Here is a 15,732-nt window from a genome sequence, read left to right on the forward strand (position 1 = left end):
TTTTACAGGTGACGCTAAGCCAACAGTGTGTGTGATAGGCCACTTGTATATATATTGGGCAGAAAAAAGGGCGAAAGTCCGCCCAGGCGGGAGGAAATTAGAGTTTCATATCACATATTTCAACTGGAGAGGTATTAGAGGCCTGCTATGGCCACAGGTACTAATGGAGGTAATCAATGTAGGGAGAGAGGCAAGAGGTCTGGTCATCTTAGTTATACAGGCCGGGGGAAACAACCTAGGTCATCACAAGAGGGCATAACTAATGGCAATAATGAAACTAGACACTGAGCGCTTCAGAGAATTTTTCACAAAACTAACTATAGTATGGTCAGAGATTGTGCCGATAGCGGTATGGCAAGGTGCGCGAGACATCACGGCCATCGAACGGACAAGGCGGGTGATAAATATTCAGATGGCAAAATTTAGAAGAGACAGAGGCGGTGCAGTGATACGACACTGAGAACTGGAAGGAGATAAAGCAGGCCTCATACGGCCCGACGGTGTTCACTTAATGGATATTGGACTGGACATATTCCTGTCAGGACTCCAGGACGGAGTGGAACAAGCGTTAAGAGTGATGGGTGGGGGTCAGAGTCCTGCATACGAGAAGGCAGGATCCTCCGTGGCTTGGAAATAGAAAGGACATGTTGGAGAGTTACACTTGTTGGCCAACTTGCCGGAGTGGAGACCCAGGGCATGCTGCAACAAGCTGAATTATTTTAGAAATAAAATGCCTTTCTAATGGAATGAGTATAAAGAGTTAATAAAGCTGTGACCGATCCAGCTGTGACTCATCCAGTTGTAAGAGTTACATTATTGTATTGTCAAGGAAAGGGGGGCGGTAGGGGGGCTGAGCGTCTGAGTTTGGTTGGGGGTCCCCACAGTCTGCCTAGGCTAGATGCATTTAAAAATTCTTATTAGATACACAGGCGGTGCAGCTTGCTTCGGAGCTGGGCTACTACACCCAAAGTATTGCCTAGGCTAGATGCAGTTAAAAATTCTACGCTGACTAGCAGACACTGAAGCTTTGGAGCAGACCTCTGAGTAAACAGCTCTTCAGACTCAACCATCTGTGTTACCCCAAGCCATAGTGTATGTAGTTTCTTACAGTTAAAAGGGGGGGGGGGGCGACCCAACCCACCTGGAATTGACGATGCCACGTCACGTAAGACACAGCAAGGGGACTCCAAAAAGAGTCTCCATTTTTTCCCAAAATTGTAGCACAGACACCACTTAACTTAGAACGCATACCTGGGGCCTTGCAGGCCCGCCCTGTTAATTGTTTTCTATTTTCTGCAAGATTACTTTAGTTAGAATTTTGAAACTCTAGGTATTCTTCATGTATATAGTTGTTTGTCATTTGAGTTTGAGTTATTCCATGTTATTTGCACACGGGCCTAAAAGGCCCCAGGTATGTGAAAGTGTAGATTTTTATGGTCATGCGTTCTAGGGTTAAGTGGCATCAATTGCCCCACAGTTGCTTAAAACGGTTGGTGAGGTGATTTTACCAAATCCTCAAGCTTTTAGTCTCCACAGGATGACACAGGGGTAGAAAAGTCCTTGCGAATCCATGATTTGTTCATCTTTATGAACGTGAGTCTGTCTATATTCTCAGTGGACAGCCGCGTGCGCTTATCTGTCAGCACACCACCAGCAGCGCTGAACACACGTTCAGAGAGAACGCTGGCTGCAGGGCATGAGAAGATCTCCAAGGCGTGAGTGGCGAGCTCCGGCGATTTTTCCAGATTGGAATCCCAAAATGAGCTAGGGTCCAGTGACACAGTCATGGCTTCGATGTTCACTTGGAGATACTCCTGTACCATCCTCTCTAGGCGTTGACTATGTGTCAGACTTCTTGTCTCCTGTGGCCTTGCAAAGGATGGTCTAAAAAAGTGGTGAAAAGATTCCACAAAATTGCTGTTACCAGCAGATACTGTGTTACTGTTACGGTTTAAGTGATGAAGACTCGACAGTCCCACGGTTGGCAAGTTAGAACTGTGAGATTCACTATGTGCACCACTGGTGTTTTGTGGAAAAGCACATGTAAGATTCTGCAACAGCGTCTGCAGATACTCCTGCATGCGTGAATCCCTTTCTATGGCAGGAATTATTTCGGCAAATTTACTTTTGTACCGGGGATCTAAAAGTGTGTCAACCCAGTAGTCGGGATTACTTCGAATTCTGACAATCCGAGGGTCATGTTGCAGGTAGTGCAGCAAGAAGGCACTCATGTGTCTTGCGCATCCAGGAGGACAAAGTCCTTGTTGTGTTGGTAGCGAGGTAAGAATCATGCTTCCTTCCTCTGCCCTCTCCCCCCAACCTCGAACAACAGAAATGTGATCAAGGTCTCCCTCATCTGATGAGTCTTACATGCCCATCGCCAGTTCATCCTCCACTTCTTCCTCGGCTCCTGCACCTTCCTCAACAGTTTGGCTGCTACCATGCGCCCTGGTTAATCCCTCTCCCCCACCCTCCCATGCCTGCCGCCTTGGTGCTGCCGACCGTCTGGACCTTGGACATGTTATCCCTTCTGCATACGACTCCTCCTCTACTTCCTCCACCTCCTCTTGTCCCACCACCTGACTCTGAATTCTGTTTAATGTGTGCTCCAGAATAAATCACCGGAATAGTCATGCTGATAATGGCATCGGCGTCAGCACTAAACATCTTCGTCGCCATTTCAAAACTGTGCAGAAGGGTGTGTGGCGCCCCTGAGGGTTCAGTCGCCACAGAGTCACTGCATCTCACCCAGAGGTGTGGTATCTCACCCTCAGGTAAGGAAGGAGTATGTCTCGGGACCCTAAGACCTGCATCCAACACATACCTGCAGTGGGGGTAGGGCGAGATTGCTCCTAAGGGAGAGCACAGTCCCAGGTCCCTAGCTGGCGGGAGGGTCCTATGTAGTGGGTGCTTAGGGGAACAGCTTAGGGAAGCACATGACAGGGAGAGTATAAATAGGAAGCCATCTTAGAAAGAGCAAGCCAGTCAGAGGAGGAGAAGTGACAGGAGCAGAGGCTCTGCATGAGCTCTGCTCCGAAGGCGGGCCTAGCCTGGGAGGCCCAGGACTGAAGGAGAGAAGAGAGGAGTGGGAGCAGGAAGGCTCGAGGAACCAAAGGGAACCTAGGGGTACGGGCCATGCAGAAGGCCACCCGTACGCCTGCTGCTACCAGGAGGTAGAGGGGTCAGGCCAGATAAGGGGAACCGGTCCCTCAACTAGCGGAGAAACAGCAAGGCTCAACTAGAAACCGGAGGCTGCAGCATTTCATGTACTGCAGGCCAAAGTCCACACCAGTCTCACTAAGAAGGTAGCCACATGGGACCCAGGGGACGGAACAGACGTCGCCCGCCAAGGCCCGAGGATACCGGATAGAAGTGTCAATGGGTGTGAGGTGCAGGGAGAAGGCCAGAGAAAGGACACACAGAAGGGGGTCCTGCTAAGTACTCCGGAGCTATCTGGGGGTGGACTGAGCCCCTCACTGAGTAAGCACAGCATGACGGGGGAGATTGCTCTGGTACCTGTAATCTGGACTGCAACAACTGTGAGTAAAGATCTTGGGATGCATCACACGGACTCTGCACTGACTCTCTGCACTACAACCACCATCATCCACCCACACTGCCCTGAAGCTACACTCTTCCTGTGGGGAGTAATAATACCATTGCTGCAATACCACCAGCTTCAGAGGACTGTTCCGCAGCGGTGGCCCCTTTGGCCGCACTCCACAGGAGGCGTAGTCGGACATTATAAAACCCATATATACAAATTACCCTTGGATTGACGGCCCTGGGTCACGGACCGGGTCACCGCCACAGTGACTACAACCCCCAGTGTCTACCGGCCCGGCTCCGGGTACCCCACGGCCCAGGGGGCACGTCAACTTCATAGGTCCCTGATCTGAGACCACTCCTGCAGCGTGATTTGCCCCACCTCTGGATTTTGTTGGCCCAGGCTATACGTCAGAACGTATTGCACCAGGGCTTGTCGGTGCTGCCACAGTCGCTGCAACATGTGCAGAGTTGAATTCCACCGTGTCGGCACATCGCATTTCAGCCGGTGAACTGGCAGGCCCAACGACTTCTGTAAATATGTAAGTCGTTGAGTTGCGGGATGCGAACGGCGGAAGTGAGAATACAGCGACCGTGCCCTCTGCAGAAGGCCATCTAGTCCGGGATAGTGGGCTAAAAATTGCTGGACAACCAGGTTCAACACATGAGCCATACAAGGCACGTGTGTGACATTGCCCCGGCGAAGGGCCGCACCCAGCTTTGCAGCATTGTCGCACACGTACTTCACTGGTTGCAGGTCCAGTGGAGACAACCATTCATGAAACTGGGTCTCCAGAGCTGACCACAACTCCTCAGCTGTGTGACTCACATTTCCCAGACATTTCAAAGTAAACACTGATGCCGTTGAGCCCTGCTGCCAGCATAGTAAGGAGGTGTGCAGGATTCCTTCTGCACAGTTAGAAAGCAGGTGGCATTACCAGACAGGCTTTGGGTGCAGGTGGAGGACCGAGAGGAGGTTGAGGAGGCAGAAGCAGTGGAGGAACTTCGAGATAAAGCGGATTGACGCATAACTCGTGGGGACGGTAAGACTTGGACAGCAGCCCCTTGTCCTGCTGTCACCATAGTTACCCAGTGCCCAGTCAGCGACATGTAACGCCCCTGTCCATGCCTACTCATCCAAGTGTCTGTGGTGAAATGCACCCTGTCACACACAGAGTTTCTCAAAGAAGCGGTGATGTTGTGTGCGACATGCTGGTGGAGCGCAGGCACACCTTTCTTTGAGAAGTAGTGCCGACTGGGCATCTGGTACTGGGGCACTGCGACGGACATAAGGTCTCGAAAATCCTCTGTGTCCACCAGGCGGAAAGGCAGCATTTCTCTAGCCAAGAGCTTGCAGATGGTGAAATTCAACCTCTTAGCTTTGTCATGGCTAGGAGGAAATGGTCTTTTACTTGTCCACATCTGAGAGACCGAGGGCTGGCTGTTGTGCTTAGACGGGGTTGAGTAGGGTGTCCCCAGCAAACTGCCGGTCTGTGAGGAAGATGCAGGCGGACATGTTAGGTTGCCTTGATCCAAAGGTGGTGCTCTCGATGTCGGAGAGCGCTCAACACCAGCAGGTGTGTCCACTTCCAAATGAAGTGACGACCTGCCAATCAAACTGGCTGTTGCGGGTAAAGAGGTGGCAGGTCTGCGTCCAAAAACATGTGTGACTGCTGTCCCCCCAGTCACAGAGGATGAAGAGGCCGCGGATGCACAAGATGGGGCAGACGGTGGTTGGCCCGCCCCGCTAGGCCGCATTGTAGCACAGTGAGCTTCCCACTGCAACTTATACTTCATATCCATGTGACGGTTCATGCATGAAGTACTCAAACTATGGATTTTTTGTCCTCTACTTAGCTTTTGGTGACAAATATTACAGATAACACGAGTTGGGTCATCCTTATCGATCTGAAAAAATGCCCAGGCTATGCAAGGCTTAGAGCCCATGCGACCTGAAGAGCCACTACGACTTGTGGTCAGAGGCAGAGTTGTGGTTGAGGATGCAGTTGTTGACGTGCTTCCAGTACTCCGTCTCTGTCCAGGAAGGTGCAACCTAACCTCGTCGTCAATAGCATCTGTGACGCCCCGCTGCGCTTGGTATCACAGATCCGAGAAGAGTGCATTGATGGAATCCTCCACAAGAGGCCCCCATAAACATTCACACATCTCCACCTTCCACCTCAGACCAGCAGAGGGAGCCCGTTAGGGATATAAATAGGGAAGGTGGAGCTAGGCAGTTCAGTTCCTCTGAAGAGTTCAGGCAGTAGAGAAGCCTAAGAGAGGTCAGTCTGCAGTGGAGCTCAGTCTAGTCTAGAGAACTCAGTTAATATTTCAGCAGTGGAGCACGAGGCTCCTGCTAGCTAGATTCAGGGAGCCCAGTTACAGCTTAAGGTGTGCCGGCGCCATAAGATCGGTGAAGAGCGGCAAGCTGCCGTTAGTGTGTATAGCCTAGTGAGGGCCCGAGTAGGCCGAAGGCGAGTGGCGAGTTAGTACATAAGGGGCAGAGGAGCTTAACCAGCTCACCCCGAAGCATTTACCGGACACTGGATCCGAGCTTACCGGGATCTCTATGACCCAGTAAGGCATAACCGGAATCCCTGGAGAACTACAAGTCCCAGGATCACTAAGGTGCTGATACGTAACAGACCCAGGAGACGCTTAGGCCCCGCATACTGGGAGCGTGAACTCCAAGACAAGGCCCTACCATAAGGTCAGCCATCGCAGGACAGAGACAAAGTTAGGCCTAGCTCCAGGCAGGTCAGAAACTTACTACGCAGAGGCAAGAAACAGGAGGCCCTACACCCGCTCATTGGGGAGGATCCTGATATGCACCCTTCACCCCACAGTGCTCCGGGATGTGCCTGAATTTCCACCAGTAAAAGGTACAGAAGTGACTGCCGTGTCCATTCCCGTTCTTGCTCTGACCCAGCTGGGTCTCGCCTGTCTTGCATTCCCCCTGCATACGCTTTTCTGAAGCCTAGCTCCACCTGTGGGGAGCTATACCATCGAGCTGCCTTATCACCGGCCTCAGTGGACTGCTGCAGCGCTGGTGCTTCTCACCAGATACCACAGGTGGCGTCACGAACTCTTATAAAATTAACAATTATCCACCCTTTTAAAGAGTGACCCCAGGGTACGGACCCGGGAGCTGACCACCGCGACATCCCCAAGGCCAGGCAAAGGCCCGGGTACCGAGTCATCCCCATCCCCTGGACTAGTCACATCCTCCTCCACCTCCTCTGCTTACCTCATCGACTGGCTGACTATGGGTTGACAGTAAGTGGGATCTCCAACCTCGTCATCATCACCCTGTGTGTTCTCACACCCGTCGTCCTCAGAGCCAACTTCTTCCTGCCCTGACCGAAAAGTCAAGTTGTCGCTCCAATCAGGTATTTGAGTCTCATCATCGTCTTCATCATTGTCTTCACAAACAGGAGTTACAGTTTGGGAACGAGGGTCTACATTATGCTCAGAACCTTCTTCATCTGGTCCTGGATCCGACTTATAAAGATTCTGGGCATCAGTGCAAATCATTTCCTCGTCTGGATTAACAGAAGCTCTGGAGCAGACCTCCGTTTCCCAGGCTATAGTATGAGTAAAAAGCTGTGCAGACTCAACCATCTGTGTTACCCCATACTCAGACGGGCAGCTGGAGACTTGGGAGCTGTGAGGAAGCAAGTGCGATTGGGGTGACACCTCTGAGGACTGGAGTATTTGTGATGTTGAAGTTGATGTGGAGGAGAGCCCACTTGAAGGAGCACTTGATATCGGTTGAAGCACCTGCTGTTTTGGTGCCTCATCTGGAATTTGTAGCGATGGGCGTGTCCGTAAGAAAGTGATCGTATCACATTGTCCACGAAAAGAAGTAGACATCTTAGTTTGGCTGGAAGATGGTTTTTCTTCTACAGATGTTACCCCCCCCACCGCGGGGGGGCTCGACCCACCAGCGGACAGGCACCAGTATTGGGAGTGGGGGGCTGGCCGTCAGGGTCCACCGCGGCTCTGGCACAAACCCGGCGACACGGAGGTGACACGGGCAGGAACGGACTGGCTGTGTCAGCTTAGCACTTTTTTGGTTTTAGAAGGGCATGACATGCCTATATCTGTGTCTCCCCCTCCCTTTACTCCTCCACCTCTTTTCTTTTCGCATGACTATATATGTACTTGTCACTTTTCCATGTGTTAGTTGTGTCTTCTGAGCAGTTTGTCAGCTTTTGGACACCCTTGAAGGTGTTTTCTATGTGTTTCTATGTGTTTTTGTTTGCCTGCCATTGGTTTTAACGGTGTTCGAAGGTGTTCGACGAACAGTTCGACGAACATACGGGTGTTCGGCGAACCGAACCGCACTCGAACACTACGGGGGTGGCTCAACACTAATTGCAAGTTCCTCCATCCTAATTTTTGGCAGCTTTTGCTTGGAAGGCATAAGCAAAGACTATGGGAGACACACTCCCCAATAATGGGAATAATGTTTGCAATATGCTGTACTGCATGGCTCTTGTAAGGGGCATTGCAAGTTCCTCCATCCTAATTTTTGGCAGCTTTTGCTTGGAAGGCATAAGCAAATACTATGGGAGACACACCCCCCAATAATGGGAATAATGTTTTTAAGATGCTGTACTGTATGGCTCTTGTAAGGGGCATTAAAACCGTCTTGTTAAGCTACTGCGACCTCCACCACTTTTCCGAAGGGCATTAAAACTGTCTTGTTAAGCTACTGTGACCTCCACTTCTCTTCCAAGGGGCATTCAAACCGTCTTGTTAAGCTACTGGGACCTCCACGTCTTTTCCGAGGGGCATTAAAACCGTCTTGTTAACCTACTGTGACCTCCACGTCTCCTCAAAGGGGCATTAAAAGCGTCTTCTTAAGCCACTCTGAACTCCACAGCTCTTCCAAGGGGCATTGAAATGTTGTTTTTAATTACCTCTAACCTCCACGACTCTTCCAACAGGCTTTGCATTTCCTCCTAATTTTAGTCAGCTTTTGCTTTTCAATGCAAAGGCGAAAACTAAGGGAGACCCACTCCCCAATAATGGGTAGAAGGTTTTTAGTACACTGTAATCCACGTCTGTTTCAAGGGGCATTGCTGTTCCTCATAATTTTTGGAAAGCCTTCCATTCACTGCATAGGCCATCAGTGTACAGGAGACCCAGTTGCTATAAATGGAAAAAATGGTTTAGTTAAGGCCCTCTGACCTCCATGTCATTTTCAAGGGGCATTGGAGTGCCTCAAAATTATAGGGCACTCACTGTATGCCCTATAACTGTGTAGCCGAACCGCTCCTTTTGTTACAAAAACATATCCTACAAGACATATGTGGTTGACTGGCCTGATATTGATGTGAATGGTCCCTGTTACTCCTGCTCTTTCTCCTTTGCCACTACCTCATCCATCATTTATCACCTGAAGCTTTGTTTTAACGGGAGTCATAGAACTGGGATAGCAGCAGGAAAACATCCAGCAATCCTCGGAGGAGGTAGGATATGCGCCAAAACACTGACCACCTCAGGCCTAGCAGCTACTACATACATGCACTTGCATTCCAAGAAAACAAAGCAGATGCTAACTTCTATCATCATCATCATGCTCCTCACCTTGGCACTCTCAACTCCCCTGATGGAGAAGCCAGGGCCCGCCGGAGGAGTCTGGTTCTCTAGTGGGCTCGTCCAATGCTGCCCTAAAGCAGGCCGGGCTAAGAAAAGTGTGTGGGGGGAAGTTGACAGGAGAAATAGGGGCGGCTGGGGACCGTTTATGGACACCCAGCTGCCCCCAGGCGGCTGGGGACCGTGTGTGGAGTATGGATACCAGGCCGCCAACGCAGCCATGACGTGGTGGCCAGATGCCGCCTCCACATGCCTAAAAGGCCCAATTTCAAGTGCAAGCAAGCAGTATGGTATTGCAGCCTGGGGGTGGGTGGGTGGTTGGCTGCATATTTGCGCTTGCATTGCAAGGAATGGGGGAAGTACAATTGAACAGTGCCCTGGGACAAGAACTTGCACGGGGATAGTTGCAAGTCTGCATCTTCTGATGCGGCAAGGATAACTTCTGAAGGGCACACTTTTAGGCAGTGACCTGGGTGTCAGAGATGCTTCCAGGGGTCTTCCCCATGCTGTTCCCATGTCTTTTCAGCACTGTATGCATGTGTCACACAGCATATGGCCAGATAAGGTTGTAAAATGTTAAAATGACATTTCCCGGTGAATGCATTTGTCACGGTTGAAAGCAATACAAAAGTGCAAAAACGCATAAAAAATGCTACTTGTGAACATAGCCCAAGGTGTGGAGGAGTATTTTTTTTGGGTTATTTATTTTACCTTATACACAAGTCTTTACCCTGGAAAGAAACTTCCTTAACATATTTCACAGGAAAGCAGTTTCAGTTTCGTTTTTGAATCTTTTATTGTGAGCCCTTAAAAGTGGCTTAATACCTCTGACCACGTTGTTGACAGCAGTGACCTGTCAGTCAGAAATGCTTCCTGGGGCAATCCCCATGCTGTCCCCATGTCATTTGAGCACTGTCACTATCGTTTTGGGCACTTACATAGTTACATAGTTACATAGTTTATAAGGCCGAAAAAAGACAAGCGTCCATCCAGTTCAGCCTATTTCTTGTGCACTGCAGCTATTCCGTAGCGTTGATCCAGGGGAAGGCAAAAAAAAAACATGCGGTATAGGCCAATTTACATCATTGAGGAAAAATTCAATTCCCGACACCAATCTGGCAGTCAGATTAAATCCCTGGATTAATTAACTATCACTAAGCATAAGATGTAATTTTATTGTTCTCAAGAAAGGCGTCCAGGCCCCTCTTGAACTCATTAAGTGAGTTGGACATCACCACTTCCTCTCCCAGAGAGTTCCAGAGTCTCACGGCTCTGACCGTAAAGAATCCCCTTCTATGCTGGTGCAGGAACCTCATTTCCTCCAGACGCATAGTGTGCCCCCTCGTCTTTGTCACCATTCTTGGTATAAACAGGTCATGGGAGAGATCTCTGTACTGCCCCCTGATGTATTTATACATGTTTATGAGGTCTCCCCTAAGCCTTCTCTTTTCCAACGTAAATAGGCCTAATTTTGACAACCTCTCTGAGTATTCTAGTCCCTCCATTCCCTTTATTACCTTAGTCGCCCTCCTTTGTACCCTCTCTAGCTCCAATATGTCTTTCCTGAGCACCGGAGCCCAGAACTGTGCACAATATTCTAAGTGCGGCCTTACCAGTGCTTTATACAGAGGAAGAACAATGTTCTCATCATATGCCCCTATTCCTCTTCTGATGCATGCCATGACTCTATTTGCCTTCGCAGCTGCTGCCTGACACTGGGCACTCCAATTTAATTTGCTATTAACCAAGACGCCCAGGTCCTTCTCCATGTCAGATTTCCCCAACGGTTTCCCATTTAATATGTATGGGTGACTGCTGTTTTTCTTTCCCATGTGCATGACCTTACATTTATCGGCATTGAACCCCATTTGCCATTTTTTGGCCCAACTCCCCAATTTATCTAAATCCTCCTGTAGCTGTGCCCTATCCTCATCTGTATTAACTACTTTACAAAGTTTAGTATCATCTGCAAATATTGCTATTTTACTATGCAACCCTTCCACTAGATCATTAATAAATATATTAAATAATATAGGGCCCAAGACAGACCCTTGAGGCACCCCGCTAGTAACCCTGAAACCCCCTGAGCTTACTCCATTGATAACCACCCTCTGCTTTCTATCACTCAGCCAGCTATTTACCCACTTGCACACATTATCCCCCAGACCAAGCATTCTCATTTTATATACCAACCTTTTGTGTGGCACGGTATCAAACGCTTTGGAGAAGTCAAGGTATACAACATCCACTGACTCTCCCCGGTCCCGCTGTGAGCTCACCTCCTCGTAGAAGGCGATCAGGTTTGTTTGGCAGGAGCGATCCCTCATGAATCCATGTTGATATGGAGTTAGACAGTTATTATCATTAAGATATTCTACAATAGCATCTCTAAGAAATCCTTCAAACAATTTACCCACAACAGACGTTAAGCTTACTGGTCTATAGTTCCCAGGGTCACTTTTAGACCCCTTTTTGAATATTGGTACCACATTTGCTTGACCCTCGTCTAGTGGGACAGTCCCTGTCCATAAAGAGTGCTTGAATATAAGATACAGCGGTCTGTCTATCACATTACTTAATTCTTTTAGTACCCGGGGGTGTAAGCCATCTGGGCCTGGTGACTTGTCTATTTTGATATTATTTAGGCGTTTCTGAACTTCCTCCTGGGTTAGGTGGGTGATATTTAGCGGAGGGTTTACTTTATCACTCTGCATTTCCTCCGATAAATTGTTTTCTTTTGTGAAAACAGTGGAGAAGAAGCTATTGAGTAGGTTTGCTTTACCCTCATCGCCCTCTATGATTTTACCCAGGTTATTTTTCAATGGGCCATCTCCATCAGTTTTAATCCTTTTACTGTTTATATAGTTAAAGAACAGTTTGGGATTCGTTTTACTTTCCTTGGCAATTAGTCTCTCTGTCTCCTCTTTTGCTATTCTTATTTGTTTCTTACAGATTTTGTTTTTTTCCCTATAAGATATTAGCGCTTCCTCGCTGCCTTCTTGTTTAAGTTTACCGAAAGCCCTTTTTTTGCTTTTCATTGCCCTCTTGAGTTCCTTATTTAGCCACATTGGCTTCCTCCTATTCCTAGCCCTTTTATTCCCATAACGTATGTACCTTCTACAGTGACTATGTAGGACTGTTTTGAAAATTTCCCATTTTCTATCCGTGCTCCTATTACTAAAGATACTATCCCAGTCTATAAGGTGAAGGGCATCTCTTAGCTGATCAAACTTTGCCCTCCTGAAGTTCAGTGTTTTTGTGACTCCCTTGCTGGGCACCCTACTGAAGCACATATGGAATTGTATAATGTTGTGGTCACTATTTCCCAGGTGCCCCCGGACCTGCACCTCAGTTATTCTGTCTGGCCTGTTAGTTAATATTTAGTCTAAAAGAGCCGTCCCTCTAGTTGGTTCCTGCACAAGTTGTGACAAATAATTGTCTTTGATAATTGACAGAAACCTGTTTCCTTTCTGAGATCTACATCTTTCGGTTTCCCAGTCTATATCGGGGTAGTTGAAGTCACCCATAATAATCACCTCGTTATTTTTTGCTACTTCGTCTATTTGTCTCATTAATAGACTTTCCGTAGCTTCTGCTATATTTGGTGGTTTATAACAGACTCCTATGATAATTTTATTATTGTTTTTTGCCCCATGTATCTCCACCCATAAGGACTCGACCTCCTCATTTCCCTCCCATACATCCTCCTGTATTGTAGGCTTTAGACACGTCTTTACATATAGACAGACTCCACCCCCTTTCCGATTTCTTCGATCCCTTCTAAACAGACTGTAACCCTGTAAGTTAACTGCCCAGTCATAGCTTTCATCTAACCATGTCTCGGTTATTCCCACTATGTCATAGTTACCTGTAGATATTTCTGCTTCCAGTTCATCCATCTTGTTTGTCTGGCTTCTGGCATTTGCTAGCACGCAGTTTACACGATTTTGTTTTGTTCCAATCTTCACCCTGTGGATTGTATTAGAAATTTTCTTACCTCCCTTCCAAGTATCTTGTCTTGGACCTTCTTTGTCGCACTTCATATCTTTCATTAGTATGTTCTCTGGTTGCATGTTCGTGTCCGGCGTTTTTCTTCCCATCCCCTCTTCTTCTAGTTTAACGCCCTCCTGATGAGTGTTGCGAGTCTCCTGGCGAATGTGTGTTTCCCGGGTTTGTTGAGGTGTAGTCCGTCTCTGGCAAGGAGTCCATCATAGAGGTAATTCACACCGTGGTCCAGGAATCCAAATCCTTGTTGTCTGCACCATCGTCTCAGCCAGTTGTTCACATCAAGGATCCTGTTCCATCTCCTGACGCCATGCCCGTCTACTTGTTAGGCTTTTAAAAGACAGCCGGGGGTGCCGCCGCAAAAATGCTCGGGTCTCCCATAGACTAACATTGGGCTTGTTGCTCAGGTCGAGCACCCGAGTATGACGGCGAGCTCGGCCCGAGCTTCGAGCACCCGAGCATTTTAGTGCTCGCTCAACACTAGTAATAACACCTTGCTCTGATCTCACAGCAGAGAGATTATAAATTGAGTACAAAAGACATAAGTATGATATTCACACTTTGAGTGGCAGTGCAGCAGAGATGACTGAGTTATGAAAGAAGAGCTGATAGAAGGGTTTGTAATGTGACACAGGTAAACTCAGTTGTGCTGCCCCTCCCCTACCCCTACATTGACTCATTCAGGAAGTTAGACCAGTAGATCAGCGCTGTATCATTATGACTCGCCCCCTGGGCCGTGGGGCACGCGGATCCGGGCGATAGGGGAACGATGGGGGTAGTAGTGGCGGCCCGGTCCCGCGGCTCAGGGTGGTCAGACCAATGGTAGTCTGCTACTGTACTTTAGATAATGTCCGACTACGCCACCCGTGGATTGCGGTTATTAGGAACCGCCGCTGCAAGGCAGTCCGCTGGGACTGATGATGTGTGCAGCTGGGATGGTGTGACTCCCCACGGGAAGAGTGCGGCCCCAGGGCAGTGTAGTGGATGTTGGGAGTGATGGTAGTGAGAGTCCCGGTGCTGATAGTGCTGGAGGAGCGAAAGAGCACACAGACAACGTACTGCAGTCCAATGTCGTTTACTCACAGTTCAGGTACTCCAGGTCACTTCTGTACAGGTAGTGACCGCCCGAGCCGTGCTGCGTCCACCAGGTGTGGGGCTCGGTCAACTCCCAGGCAGTTCAGGAGCATGGCACAGGACCCCCCTTTAATCCTTTCTCTGGCCTGCCTCACCAGTGACCCACTTTTGTCCAGCTGCCGCGGACTTGTGCGGTTAAACGTGGGCCCCGTCCTCCGCTGTCCTATATGGTGCCTTCCTAGCAGGTTTCATGAGGTGTCGCACCAATAGATGATCACGACAACCGGTCTTTGGCTGAGGGTAGTTTCTCCTCCACCAACTTGGGATCCGGTACCCTTAATCTGCCTGACCCTTCACCCTGGATTCTCGTGGGTTCTTAGGGTCCCTTCCACCTTCTTGTTCCTGAGCCCTTCTGTTTCTCTGTCTCTTCTTCTCCTTTTCTGTTCTTTCCTGTTCGAGCTGGGATGAGCCACAATCTCAGCTCCCCTTCACCTCCTCCTCAGCCTCTCACTAGGCCCTTCTGGAGTAGAGCTCCTACAGAGCCTCTACTCCCTGTCTTCTCCTCTCTGGACAGAACCTAGATCTAAGATGGTGCCCACCTTTTATACCTCCCTCTGACCATGAGCCCAGGTGACCAGCAACCAATGAGCTCCTTCCTACGCTCAGGAACCAACCCCTATCTGCCCCTACAGCACTGGGTGTTCCACCCCCCTCCCCACTCCAGGCAGGGACATAGTCGGTCGTGCCTGAACTTCTGTCTAGTGGGAGCACCGTTGAGCTGTCCCTCGGAAATGGGGTGTGTGTGCTGTATGCAGCTAACTGAGCCCTGGTCCACACTCCATCCTTACCCGGGAGTGGAATACCACACCTCTGGCAGAGGAGCAATACCCCTGTAGCGGCCGAGCCCTCGGGGCGCCACATTCCCCCCTGGTAAAGCACAGCACGTCCTCGGGCTGGAAAAGAGCAAAAACAGGTAATTACAGGACATGCAAACTTTTTAAAACTTTTCACATCAGAAAACAGGCAACATGGTTCAATTCCCTTTATGGGAAACGCCCCTCCCCTCCCGTCACACCACTACAAAACGCCTACCAATACCTCTGGAACTCTTCTGACATACAAACACCATTAGAAAACATTCACATTACTATCTAGCAGCATATAAAAACTTTTCATATAAAACATTTGCAGGAAAACATTTTTACAACACATTCTTGGATCCTGGGGCGGTGCAACTTGCGACCAGGTGTGCACTCTTCTTGTAAGTGCAGGAACTTTGGCAAACTTGTAAACACGAGGGACTTGCTGTCCCGAGGTAGACGTGGTAGTCTTTTTATAAAACCAGTAGGGGGCGCTTTAGGAAGGACAACTATATACAAGGGATTGACCGCTCTCAGTCCTCGGCCAGTTTTGGGAAGGGAATGGCTGCTCACAGTCCTCAGCCTGGTAGGGGATGAGGGGCACACAGGTAACAGTCTCTTAACAGTAATCAGTTCTCTGTAC

Source organism: Phyllobates terribilis, unplaced genomic scaffold (genome assembly GCF_046119375.1).
Source record: "Phyllobates terribilis strain yellow unplaced genomic scaffold, ASM4611937v1 Scaffold_2__4_contigs__length_985480577, whole genome shotgun sequence".
NCBI lineage: Eukaryota > Metazoa > Chordata > Amphibia > Anura > Dendrobatidae > Phyllobates > Phyllobates terribilis.